This window comes from Chiloscyllium punctatum, chromosome 28, assembly GCF_047496795.1.
Source record: "Chiloscyllium punctatum isolate Juve2018m chromosome 28, sChiPun1.3, whole genome shotgun sequence".
Lineage (NCBI taxonomy): Eukaryota > Metazoa > Chordata > Chondrichthyes > Orectolobiformes > Hemiscylliidae > Chiloscyllium > Chiloscyllium punctatum.
Window position 1 is genome coordinate 15,547,784 of NC_092766.1, and position 11,498 is coordinate 15,559,281.

General features: G+C 68.4%; 1 long non-coding RNA gene across 1 annotated transcript in view; it reads left to right on the forward strand.

Moving 5' to 3' along the window:
• The window catches only part of LOC140453835 (uncharacterized), a 74,678-nt gene extending 63,911 nt beyond the window's left edge, over positions 1 to 10,767 (forward strand). The window contains exon 3 of the long non-coding RNA XR_011952499.1: positions 10,593 to 10,767. This is a non-coding gene — a long non-coding RNA (uncharacterized lncRNA). The remainder of the gene's footprint in view (positions 1 to 10,592) is intronic.
• Positions 10,768 to 11,498: the final 731 nt, after the last annotated feature.

The following is an 11,498-nucleotide window of genomic DNA, read 5'->3' on the forward strand; positions in this document are numbered from 1 at the left end:
TGCTCCGAGTGTGGGGTCTGACCGAGGGGAGACCGGGGAACTGGGCACGGTGCTCCGAGTGACCGAGGGGAGACCGGGGAACTGGGCACGGTGCTCCGAGTGACCGAGGGGAGACCGGGGAACTGGGCACGGTGCTCCGAGTGCGGGGTCTGACCGAGGGGAGACCGGGGAACTGTGCACGGTGCTCCGAGTGTGGGGTCTGACCGAGGGGAGACCGGGGAACTGTGCACGGTGCTCCGAGTGACCGAGGGGAGACCGGGGAACTGGGCACGGTGCTCCGAGTGTGGGGTCTGACCGAGGGGAGACCGGGGAACTGGGCACGGTGCTCCGAGTGACCGAGGGGAGACCGGGGAACTGTGCACGGTGCTCCGAGTGTGGGGTCTGACTGAGGGGAGACCGGGGAACTGTGCACGGTGCTCCGAGTGTGGGGTCTGACCGAGGGGAGACCGGGGAACCGGGCACAGTGCTCCGAGTGTGGGGTCTGACCGAGGGGAGACCGGGGAACTGTGCACGGTGCTCCGAGTGACCGAGGGGAGACCGGGGAACTGGGCACGGTGCTCCGAGTGACCGAGGGGAGACCGGCGAACTGGGCACGGTGCTCCGAGTGAGGGGTCTGACCGAGGGGAGAGACCGGGGAACTGTGCACGGTGCTCCGAGTGTGGGGTCTGACTGAGGGGAGACCGGGGAACTGGGCACGGTGCTCCGAGTGACTGAGGGGAGACCGGGGAACTGGGCACGGTGCTCCGAGTGTGGGTCTGACCGAGGGGAGACCGGGGAACTGTGCACGGTGCTCCGAGTGACCGAGGGGAGAGACCGGGGAACTGTGCACGGTGCTCCTAGTGACCGAGGGGAGAGACCGGGGAACTGTGCACGGTGCTCCGAGTGTGGGTCTGACCGAGGGGAGACCGGGGAACTGTGCACAGTGCTCCGAGTTACCGAGGGGAGAGACCGGGGAACTGGGCACGGTGTTCCGAGTGACCGACGGGAGACCGGGGAACTGGGCACGGGGCTCCGAGTGACCGAGGGGAGACCGGGGAACTGGGCACGGTGCTCTGAGTGACCGACGGGAGACCGGGGAACTGTGCACGGTGCTCCGAGTGACCGAGGGGAGACCGGGGAACTGGGCACGGTGCTCCGAGTGACCGAGGGGAGACCGGGGAACTGGGCACGGTGCTCCTAGTGACCGAGGGGAGACCGGGGAACTGGGCACGGTGCTCCGAGTGACCGAGGGGAGACCGGGGAACTGGGCACAGTGCTCCGAGTGACCGACGGGAGACAGGGGAACTGTGCATGGTGCTCCGAGTGTGGGGTCTGACCGAGGGGAGACCGAGGAACGGTGCACGGTGCTCCGAGTGACCGAGCGGTGACCGGGGAACTGTGCACGGTGCTCCGAGTGACCGAGGGGAGACCGGGGAACTGTGCACGGTGCTCCGAGTGTGGGTGTGACCGAGGGGAGACCGGGGAACTGTGCACGGTGCTCCGAGTGACCGAGGGGAGACCGGGGAACTGTGCACGGTGCTCCGAGTGTGGGGTCTGACCGAGGGGAGACCGGGGAACTGGGCACGGTGCTCCGAGTGTGGGGTCTGACCGAGGGGAGACCGGGGAACTGTGCATGGTGCTCCGAGTGTGGGGTCTGATCGAGGGGAGACCGGGGAACTGTGCACGGTGCTCCGAGTGACCGAGGGGAGACCGGGGAACTGTGCACGGTGCTCCGAGTGTGGGGTCTGACCGAGGGGAGACCGGGGAACTGTGCACGGTGCTCCAAGTGACCGAGGGGTGACCGGGGAACTGTGCACGGTGCTCCGAGTGTGGGGTCTGACGGAGGGGACACCGGGGAACTGTGCACGGTGCTCCGAGTGACCGAGGGGAGACCGGGGAACTGTGCACGGTGCTCCGAGTGACCGAGGGGAGACCGGGGAACTGGGCACGGTGCTCCGAGTGACCGAGGGGAGACCGGGGAACTGTGCACGGTGCTCCGAGTGTGGGGTCTGACCGAGGGGAGACCGGGGAACTGGACACGGTGCTCCGAGTGTGGGTCTGACCGAGGGGAGAGACCGGGGAACTGTGCACGGTGCTCCGAGTGTGGGGTCTGACCGAGGGGAGACTGGGGAACTGGGCACGGTGCTCCGAGTGACCGAGGGGAGAGCGGGGAACTGTGCACGGTGCTCCGAGTGTGGGTCTGACCGAGGGGAGAGACCGGGGAACTGTGCACGGTGCTCCGAGTGTGGGGTCTGACGGAGGGGAGACCGGGGAACTGGGCACGGTGCTCCGAGTGACCGAGGGGAGACCGGGGAACTGTGCACGGTGCTCCGAGTGACCGAGGGGAGACCGGGGAACTGTGCACGGTGCTCCGAGTGACCGAGGGGAGACCGGGGAACTGGGCACGGTGCTCCGAGTGTGGGTCTGACCGAGGGGAGACCGGGGAACTGGGCACGGTGCTCCGAGTGACCGAGGGGAGACCGTGGAACTGTGCACGGTGCTCCGAGTGAAGGGTCTGACCGAGGGGAGAGACCGGGGAACTGTGCACGGTGCTCCGAGTGACCGAGGGGAGACCGGGGAACTGGGCACGGTGCTCCGAGTGTGGGTCTGACCGAGGGGAGAGCGGGGAACTGGGCACGGCGCTCCGAGTGCGGGGTCTGACCGAGGTGAGACCGGGGAACTGTGCACGGTGCTCCGAGTGACCGAGGGGAGACCGGGGAACTGTGCACGGTGCTCCGAGTGCGGGGTCTGACCGAGGGGAGACCGGGGAACTGTGCACGGTGCTCCGAGTGTGCGTCTGACCGAGGGGAGACCGGGGAACTGTGCACGGTGCTCCGAGTGTGGGGTCTGACCGATGGGAGACCGGGGGACTGGGCACGGTGCTCCGAATGACCGAGGGGAGAGACCGGGGAACTGGGCACGGTGCTCCGAGTGTGGGTCTGACCGAGGGGAGAGACTGGGGAACTGTGCACGGTGGTCCGAGTGACCGAGGGGAGACCGGGGAACTGTGCACGGTGCTCCGAGTGACCGAGGGGAGACCGGGGGAACTGTGCACAATGCTCCGAGTGTGGGGTCTGACCGAGGGGAGACCGGGGAACTGTGCACGGTGCTCCGAGTGTGGGTCTGACCGAGAGGAGACCGGGGAACTGTGCACGGTGCTCCGAGTGTGGGGTCTGACCCAGGGGAGACCGGGGAACTGTGCACGGTGCTCCGAGTGACCGAGGGGAGACCGGGGAACTGGGCACGGTGCTCCGAGTGACCGAGGGGAGACCGGGGAACTGTGCACGGTGCTCCGAGTGTGGGTCTGAACGAGGGGAGACCGGGGAACTGGGCACGGTGCTCCGAGTGACCGAGGGGAGACCGGGGAACTGGGCACGGTGCTCCGAGTGACCGAGGGGAGACCGGGGAACTGTGCACGGTGCTCCGAGTGTGGGGTCTGACTGAGGGGAGACCGGGGAACTGTGCACGGTGCTCCGAGTGTGGGTCTGACCGAGGGGAGAGACCGGGGGACTGTGCACGGTGCTCCGAGTGACCGAGGGGAGACCGGGGAACTGGGCACGGTGCTCCGAGTGTGGGGTCTGACCGAGGGGAGACCGGGGAACTGGGCACGGTGCTCCGAGTGTGGGGTCTGACCGAGGGGAGACCGGGGAACTGGGCACGGTGCTCCGAGTGACCGAGGGGAGACCGGGGAACTGGGCAAGGTGCTCCGAGTGTGGGGTCTGACCGAGGGGAGACCGGGGAACTGGGCACGGTGCTCCGAGTGACCGAGGGGAGACTGGGGAACTGTGCACGGTGCTCCGAGTGTGGGGTCTGACCGAGGGGAGACCGGGGAACTAGGCACGGTGCTCCGAGTGTGGGTCTGACCGAGGGGAGACTGAGGAACTGTGCACGGTTCTCCGAGTGACCGAGGGGAGACCGGGGAACTGGGCACGGTGCTCCGAGTGACCGAGGGGAGAAGGGGAACTGTGCACAGTGCTCCGAGTGTGGGGTCTGACTGAGGGGAGACCGGGGAACTGTGCACGGTGCTCCGAGTGACCGAGGGGAGACCGGGGAACTGGGCACGGTGCTCCGAGTGTGGGGTCTGACCGAGGGGAGACCGGGGAACTGTGCACGGTGCTCCGAGTGTGGGGTCTGACCGAGGGGAGACCGGGGAACTGTGCACGGTGCTCCGAGTGTGGGGTCTGACCGAGGGGAGACCGGGGAACTGTGCACGGTGCTCCGAGTGTGGGGTCTGACCGAGGGGAGACCGGGGAACTGTGCACGGTGCTCCGAGTGAGGGGTCTGACCGAGGGGAGACCGGGGAACTGTGCACGGTGCTCCGAGTGTGGGGTCTGACCGAGGGGAGACCGGGGAACTGTGCACGGTGCTCCGAGTGACCGAGGGGAGACCGGGGAACTGGGCACGGTGCTCCGAGTGACCGAGGGGAGACCGGGGAACTGGGCACGGTGCTCCGAGTGAGGGGTCTGACCGAGGGGAGAGACCGGGGAACTGTGCACGGTGCTCCGAGTGTGGGGTCTGACTGAGGGGAGACCGGGGAACTGGGCACGGTGCTCCGAGTGACCGAGGGGAGACCGGGGAACTGTGCACGGTGCTCCGAGTGAAGGGTCTGACCGAGGGGAGAGACCGGGGAACTGTGCACGGTGCTCCGAGTGACCGAGGGGAGACCGGGGAACTGGGCACGGTGCTCCGAGTGTGGGTCTGACCGAGGGGAGAGCGGGGAACTGGGCACGGCGCTCCGAGTGCGGGGTCTGACCGAGGTGAGACCGGGGAACTGTGCACGGTGCTCCGAGTGACCGAGGGGAGACCGGGGAACTGTGCACGGTGCTCCGAGTGCGGGGTCTGACCGAGGGGAGACCGGGGAACTGTGCACGGTGCTCCGAGTGTGCGTCTGACCGAGGGGAGACCGGGGAACTGTGCACGGTGCTCCGAGTGTGGGGTCTGACCGATGGGAGACCGGGGGACTGGGCACGGTGCTCCGAATGACCGAGGGGAGAGACCGGGGAACTGGGCACGGTGCTCCGAGTGTGGGTCTGACCGAGGGGAGAGACTGGGGAACTGTGCACGGTGGTCCGAGTGACCGAGGGGAGACCGGGGAACTGTGCACGGTGCTCCGAGTGACCGAGGGGAGACCGGGGAACTGTGCACAATGCTCCGAGTGTGGGGTCTGACCGAGGGGAGACCGGGGAACTGTGCACGGTGCTCCGAGTGTGGGTCTGACCGAGAGGAGACCGGGGAACTGTGCACGGTGCTCCGAGTGTGGGGTCTGACCCAGGGGAGACCGGGGAACTGTGCACGGTGCTCCGAGTGACCGAGGGGAGACCGGGGAACTGGGCACGGTGCTCCGAGTGACCGAGGGGAGACCGGGGAACTGTGCACGGTGCTCCGAGTGTGGGTCTGAACGAGGGGAGACCGGGGAACTGGGCACGGTGCTCCGAGTGACCGAGGGGAGACCGGGGAACTGGGCACGGTGCTCCGAGTGACCGAGGGGAGACCGGGGAACTGTGCACGGTGCTCCGAGTGTGGGGTCTGACTGAGGGGAGACCGGGGAACTGTGCACGGTGCTCCGAGTGTGGGTCTGACCGAGGGGAGAGACCGGGGGACTGTGCACGGTGCTCCGAGTGACCGAGGGGAGACCGGGGAACTGGGCACGGTGCTCCGAGTGTGGGGTCTGACCGAGGGGAGACCGGGGAACTGGGCACGGTGCTCCGAGTGTGGGGTCTGACCGAGGGGAGACCGGGGAACTGGGCACGGTGCTCCGAGTGACCGAGGGGAGACCGGGGAACTGGGCAAGGTGCTCCGAGTGTGGGGTCTGACCGAGGGGAGACCGGGGAACTGGGCACGGTGCTCCGAGTGACCGACGGGAGACCGGGGAACTGTGCACGGTGCTCCGAGTGTGGGGTCTGACCGAGGGGAGACCGGGGAACTAGGCACGGTGCTCCGAGTGTGGGTCTGACCGAGGGGAGACTGAGGAACTGTGCACGGTTCTCCGAGTGACCGAGGGGAGACCGGGGAACTGTGCACGGTGCTCCGAGTGAGGGGTCTGACCGAGGGGAGACCGGGGAACTGTGCACGGTGCTCCGAGTGTGGGGTCTGACCGAGGGGAGACCGGGGAACTGTGCACGGTGCTCCGAGTGACCGAGGGGAGACCGGGGAACTGGGCACGGTGCTCCGAGTGACCGAGGGGAGACCGGGGAACTGGGCACGGTGCTCCGAGTGAGGGGTCTGACCGAGGGGAGAGACCGGGGAACTGTGCACGGTGCTCCGAGTGTGGGGTCTGACTGAGGGGAGACCGGGGAACTGGGCACGGTGCTCCGAGTGACCGAGGGGAGACCGGGGAACTGGGCACGGTGCTCCAAGTGAGGGGTCTGACCGAGGGGAGAGACCGGGGAACTGGGCACGGTGCTCCGAGTGTGGGTCTGACCGGGGAACTGTGCACGGTGCTCCGAGTGACCGAGGGGAGACCGGGGAACTGGGCACGGTGCTCCGAGTGACCGAGGGGAGACCGGGGAACTGTGCACGGTGCTCCGAGTGACCGAGGGGAGACCGGGGAACTGTGCACGGTGCTCCGAGTGTGGGGTCTGACCGAGGGGAGACCGGGGAACTGTGCCCGGTGCTCCGAGTGTGGGTCTGACCGAGGGGAGAGACCGGGGGACTGTGCACGGTGCTCCGAGTGTGGGGTCTGACCGAGGGGAGACCGGGGAACTGGGCACGGTGCTCCGAGTGACCGAGGGGAGACCGGGGAACTGTGCACGGTGCTCCGAGTGTGGGGTCTGACCGAGGGGAGACCGGGGAACTGGGCACGGTGCTCCGAGTGTGGGTCTGACCGAGGGGAGACCGGGGAACTGTGCACGGTGCTCCGAGTGACCGAAGGGAGACCGGGGAACTGTGCACGGTGCTCCGAGTGACCGAGGGGAGACCGGGGAACTGTGCACGGTGCTCCGAGTGTGGGTCTGACCGAGGGGAGACCGGGGAACTGGGCACGGTGCTCCGAGTGACCGAGGGGAGACCGAGGAACTGGGCACGGTGCTCCGAGTGACCGAGGGGAGACCAGGGAACTGTGCACAGTGCTCCGAGTGACTGAGGGGAGACCGGGGAACTGTGCACGGTGCTCCGAGTGTGGGTCTGACCGAGGGGAGACCGGGGAACTGTGCACGGTGCTCCGAGTGACCAAGGGGAGACCGGGGAACTGTGCACGGTGCTCCGAGTGACCGAGGGGAGACCGGGGAACTGTGCACGGTGCTCCGAGTGTGGGTCTGACCGAGGGGAGACCGGGGAACTGGGCACGGTGCTCCGAGTGACCGAGGGGAGACCGGGGAACTGGGCACGGTGCTCCGAGTGACCGAGGGGAGACCGGGGAACTGGGCACGGTGCTCCGAGTGACCGACGGGAGACCGGGGAACTGTGCACGGTGCTCCAAGTGTGGGGACTGACCGAGGGGAGATGGGGAACTGGGCACGGTGCTCCGAGTGACCGAGGGGGAGACCGGGAAACTGGGCACAGTGCTCCGAGTGACCGAGGGGAGACCGGGGAACTGTACACGGTGCTCCGAGTGTGGGGTCTGCCCGAGGGGGAGACCGAGGAACGGTGCACGGTGCTCCGAGTGACCGAGCGGAGACCGGGGAACTGTGCACGGTGCTCGGAGTGACCGAGGGGAGACCGGGGAACTGTGCACGGTGCTCCGAGTGTGGGTCTGACCGAGGGGAGACCGGGGAACTGGGCACGGTGCTCCGAGTGACCGAGGGGAGACCGGGGAACTGGGCACGGTGCTCCGAGTGACCGAGGGGAGACCGGGGAACTGGGCACGGTGCTCCGAGTGACCGAGGGGAGACCGGGGAACTGTGCACGGTGCTCCGAGTGTGCGGTCTGACCGAGGGGAGACCGGGGAACTATGCACGGTGCTCCGAGTGTGGGTCTGACCGAGGGGAGAGACCGGGGGACTGTGCACGGTGCTCCGAGTGTGGGGTCTGACCGAGGGGAGACCGGCGAACTGGGCACGGTGCTCCGAGTGACCGAGGGGAGACCGGGGAACTGGGCACGGTGCTCAGAGTGTGGGTCTGACCGAGGGGAGACCGGGGGAACTGTGCACGGTGCTCCGAGTGTGGGGTCTGACCGAGGGGAGACCGGGGAACTGGGCACGGTGCTCCGAGTGTGGGTCTGACCGAGGGGAGACTGGGGAACTGTGCACGGTGCTCCGAGTGACCGAGGGGAGACCGGGGAACTGTGCACGGTGCTCCGAGTGACCGAGGGGAGACCGGGGAACTGTGCACGGTGCTCCGAGTGACCGAGGGGAGACCGGGGAACTGTGCACGGTGCTCCGAGTGTGGGTCTGACCGAGGGGAGACCGGGGAACTGGGCACGGTGCTCCGAGTGACCGAGGGGAGACCGAGGAACTGGGCACGGTGCTCCGAGTGACCGAGGGGAGACCAGGGAACTGTGCACAGTGCTCCGAGTGACTGAGGGGAGACCGGGGAACTGTGCATGGTGCTCCGAGTGTGGGTCTGACCGAGGGGAGACCGGGGAACTGTGCACGGTGCTCCGAGTGACCGAGGGGAGACCGGGGAACTGTGCACGGTGCTCCGAGTGACCGAGGGGAGACCGGGGAACTGTGCACGGTGCTCCGAGTGTGGGTCTGACCGAGGGGAGACCGGGGAACTGGGCACGGTGCTCCGAGTGACCGAGGGGAGACCGGGGAACTGTGCACGGTGCTCCGAGTGACCGAGGGGAGACCGGGCAACTGGGCACGGTGCTTCGAGTGACCGAGGTGAGACTGGAGAACTGTGCACGGTGCTCCGAGTGTGGGGTCTGACCGAGGGGAGACCGGGGAACTGTGCACGGTGCTCCGAGTGTGGGTCTGACCGAGGTGAGAGACCGGGGACTGTGCACGGTGCTCCGAGTGTGGGGTCTGACCGAGGGGAGACCGGGGAACTGGGCACGGTGCTCCGAGTGACCGAGGGGAGACCGGGGAACTGTGCACGGTGCTCCGAGTGACCGAGGGGAGACCGGGGAACTGGGCACGGTGCTCCGAGTGCGGGGTCTGACCGAGGGGAGACCGGGGAACTGTGCACGGTGCTCCGAGTGTGGGGTCTGACCGAGGGGAGACCGGGGAACTGTGCACGGTGCTCCGAGTGACCGAGGGGAGACCGGGGAACTGGGCACGGTGCTCCGAGTGTGGGGTCTGACCGAGGGGAGACCGGGGAAGTGGGCACGGTGCTCCGAGTGACCGAGGGGAGACCGGGGAACTGGGCACGGTGCTCCGAGTGACCGAGGGGAGACCGGGGAACTGGGCACGGTGCTCCGAGTGCGGGGTCTGACCGAGGGGAGACCGGGGAACTGTGCACGGTGCTCCGAGTGTGGGGTCTGACCGAGGGGAGACCGGGGAACTGTGCACGGTGCTCCGAGTGACCGAGGGGAGACCGGGGAACTGGGCACGGTGCTCCGAGTGTGGGGTCTGACCGAGGGGAGACCGGGGAAGTGGGCACGGTGCTCCGAGTGACCGAGGGGAGACCGGGGAACTGGGCACGGTGCTCCGAGTGACCGAGGGGAGAGACCGGGGAACGGTGCACGGTGCTCCGAGTGTGGGGTCTGACCCAGGGGAGACCGGGGAACTGTGCACGGTGCTCCCAGTGACCGAGGGGTGACCGAGGGGCGACCGGGGAACTGTGCACAGTGCTCCGAGTGTGGGGTCTGACCGAGGGGAGACCGGGGAACTGTGCACGGTGCTCCCAGTGACCGAGGGGCAACCGGGGAACTGTGCACGGTGCTCCGAGTGACCGAGGGGCGACCGGGGAACTGTGCACGGTGCTCCGAGTGACCGAGGGGAGACCGGGGAACTGTGCACGGTGCTCCGAGTGACCGAGGGGAGACCGGGGAACTGGGCACGGTGCTCCGAGTGACCGAGGGGAGACCGGGGAACTGTGGACGGTGCTCCGAGTGTGGGGTCTGACCGAGGGGAGACCGGGGAACTGTGCACGGTGCTCCGAGTGACCGAGGGGGAGACCGGGGAACTGTGCACGGTGCTCCGAGTGTGGGGTCTGACTGAGGGGAGACCGGGGAACTGTGCACGGTGCTCCGTGTGACCGAGGGGAGACCGGGGAACTGTGCACGGTGCTCCGAGTGTGGGGTCAGACCGAGGGAGATGGGGAACTGTGCACGGCGCTCCGAGTGCCCGAGGGGAGACCGGGGAACTGGGCACGGTGCTCCGAGTGTGGGGTTTGACCGAGGGGAGAGGACCGGGGAACTGGGCACGGTGCTCCGAGTGTGGGGTTTGACCGAGGGGAGAGACCGGGGAACTGGGCACGGTGCTCCGAGTGTGGGGTTTGACCGAGGGGAGAGACCGGGGAACTGGGCACGGTGCTCCGAGTGTGGGGGTCTGACCGAGGGGAGACCGGGGAACTGTGCACGGTGCTCCGAGTGACCGAGGGGAGACCGGGGAACTGTGCACGGTGCTCCGAGTGACCGAGGGGAGAGACCGGGGAACTGGGCACGGTGCTCCGAGTGACCGAGGGGAGACCGGGGAACTGTGCACGGTGCTCCCAGTGTGGGGTCTGACCGCGGGTTGGGCCGTGCGATGGACCCCTGGTCTAACGGGATGGTTCCTCCCTCTTCCCCCCCAGCGATATTCTGTCCCCCCACCCCCTCCCCTCCCCCAGGGTCAGCTGGTGTCCGTGGAGAAGGCCCGTTACCGAGTCAACGAGACCGTGTTCTACCTCTGCCGGAGGGGCTACACTCTGGAGGGGGCGCACCGGGTGTCCTGTGCTGCCGATGGTGCTTGGACCGAGATGCCGCGTTGCCAAGGTGCCCGCGTCCCCCCCCCCCAACTCCCCTTGCGGAGCCGAGCCACCCCCCCCAACCTCTGCACCCACTCGGTCACCTTCCCATCCTCCATTCCCCGTCCCCTGGGGTCAGAGAGTGAGAGCGTTCACCACCCCCCCCCCCCCAAGTCCACGTCTCTCCCCGAACCCCAAGCACGAGCTCACCCCCTCCCCGTGTCCCTCACTCTCCCCCCGCACCCTCTCCCCGTGTCCCTCACTCTCCCCCCACACCCCCTCCCCGTGTCCCTCACTCTCCCCCCACACCCCCCTCCCCGTGTCCCTCACTGTCCCCCCCGCACCCTCTCCCCGTGTCCCTCACTCTCCCCCCGCACCCTCTCCCCGTGTCCCTCACTCTCCCCCCCACACCCTCTCCCCCGTGTCCCTCACTCTCCCCCCGCACCCTCTCCCCGTGTCCCTCACTCTCCCCCCCACACCCTCTCCCCGTGTCCCTCACTCTCTCCCCCCTCACCCTCTTCCCCGTGTCCCTCACTCTCCCCCCCGCACCCTCTCCCCGTGTCCCTCATTCTCCCCCCCCACACCCTCTCCCATATCCCTCACTCTCCCCCCACACCCTCTCCCCGTGTCCCTCACTCTCCCCCCCCACACCCTCTCCCCGTGTCCCTCACTCTCTCCCCCCTCACCCTCTCCCCGTGTCCCTCACTCTCCCCCCCACACCCTCTCCCCGTGTCCCTCACTCTCCCCCCCACA